Source organism: Otolemur garnettii, unplaced genomic scaffold (genome assembly GCF_000181295.1).
Source record: "Otolemur garnettii isolate 467f Iridium unplaced genomic scaffold, OtoGar3 scaffold00120, whole genome shotgun sequence".
Lineage (NCBI taxonomy): Eukaryota > Metazoa > Chordata > Mammalia > Primates > Galagidae > Otolemur > Otolemur garnettii.
The window spans coordinates 2,146,605-2,148,548 of NW_003852515.1; the positions used below are offsets into that span (position 1 = coordinate 2,146,605).

Consider the following 1,944-nt stretch of genomic DNA (forward strand, 5'->3'; position numbering starts at 1 on the left):
GCGCCTGTGGTCCCAGCTACTTGGGAGGTGGAGGCAGGAGACTCGCTTGAGCCCAGGAGTTGGAGGTTGCTGTGAGCTGTAATGCCAGGGCACTCTACCCAGGGGGGACAACTTGAGGCTCTGTCTCAAAAAAACAAACAAACAAACAAAAAACTAAGTTTCTGTCGTCTACTTTGATTCTCCCAGCATTCTGGTTTTCTGTTGTATACCAAAATACCTGCGGAGAAAAGTACAAGGGATTTAAGCTGCAGAACCAGAACAGAGATAAGGTGTAACAAAATCCCACGTATAGAACATTAGTGCTAAAAAGGCTTTGGGAGATGGGTGCATACGAAACCAACCGGGAAGTTTTGCCCAGACCCGTTGAGTGAGAATCTCAAAGGGATTGGTCCAAGGAGGATGGCTTGAGCCCAGGAGTCTGAAGTGGCAGTGAGCTATGACGATGTCACTGCACTCTAGCCAGGGTGACAGAGGGACACTCTGTCTCCAAAAAAACAAACAAACAAAGAGAATCCTAGCCTGAAATTCTGGTCTTACTCTCCTAGTCTCCTCCTTAATATTGACTAAAAAATCTTTTCTTAAAAACTGTGGGCCCACGGCGTCCAGCACTGTAGGTTTTCCCCGCCCATTTCAACTTGTTTCTCTCTTTCCGGACCTGGTTGAGAGGGTGTCGCCATGGTGGGAGTCGATATTCGCCACAGCAAGGCCTGAAAGGTTTATCGCAAGGAGCCCAAGAGCCAGGACTTTTACCTAAGGCTGTTGGTCAAGCTGGACAGGTTTCTGGCCGGACGATCCAACTCTGCCTTTAACCAGGTTGTGCCAAAGAGGTTGTTTACGAGTGGCACCAATCGGCCACCACTGTCTCTTTCCCGGATGATCCGGAAGATGAAACCTCCTGGCGAAAAACGAAGCTGCTGTGGTTGTGGGGACCGTAACAGAGGATGTGCGGGGTCGGGAAGTGCCCAAACTGACGGTGTGTGCTCTGCGCCGGAGTAGCCGGCCGCACTCGGATCCTCAAGGCAGGGGGCAAGATCCTCACTTCCAACCAGCTGGCCCTGGACTCCCCAAGGGCCGTGGCACTGTCCTGCTTTTTCTGGTCCTCGCAAGGGCCGGGAGGTGTACCGGCATTTCGGCGAGGCCCCAGGAACCTCGCACAGCCATACCAAACCCTATGTCCGTTCCAAGGGCCAAAAGTTTGAGCGTGCCAGAGGCCGTCAGGCCAGCCAAGGCTACAAAAACTAACACTGCAACCTACTGTTTTATTAAAAGATTTTGGATGCAAAAAAAAAAAAAAAAGTGTGGGCTCTGGGCCTGTGGCTCAAGTGGCTAAGGCACCAGCCACATACACCTGAGCTGGCAGGTTCAAATCCAGCCCGGGCCCTCCAAACAACCACGGCTGCAACTAGAAAATAGCCGGGCATCGTGGCTGGCACCTGTAGTCCCAGCTACTTGGGAGGCTGAGGCAAGAGAATCACTTAAGCCCACGACTTTGAGGTTGCTGTGAGCTGTGATGCTATAGCACTCTAGCCAGGGCAACATAGTGAGATAATGTCTTAAAAAAAATAATAAATAAATAATAAAGGCTCGGCACCTGTGGCTCAAGTGGCTAAGGCACCAGCCACATATGCCTGAGCTGGCAGGTTCGAATCCAGCCTGCGCCTGCCAAAAAACAATGACTTCTGCAACCAAAAAATAGCTGGGCGTTGTGGCAGGCGCCTGTAGTCCTGGCTACGTGGGAAGTGGAGGCAGGAGAATCGCTTGAACCTAGGAGTTGGAGGTTGCTGTGAGCTGCGATGTCATAGCACTCTACCCAGGGGGATAGCTTGAGGCTCTGTTTAAAAAAAAAAAAAAAAAAAACCCAGACCAATAAAGCATTGTTTCTCTGGATGTTCTGCATTGACATGGAAATACATTTGTTATATAGAATCTTTCTTTGTGATGGTA

The 1,944-nt window shown here is 50.4% G+C and overlaps 1 pseudogene; it reads left to right on the plus strand.

Annotated features, from left to right (window-relative positions):
• Nucleotides 1–675: 675 nt before the first annotated feature.
• Nucleotides 676–1,242, plus strand: LOC100955471 (annotated as a pseudogene).
• Nucleotides 1,243–1,944: the final 702 nt, after the last annotated feature.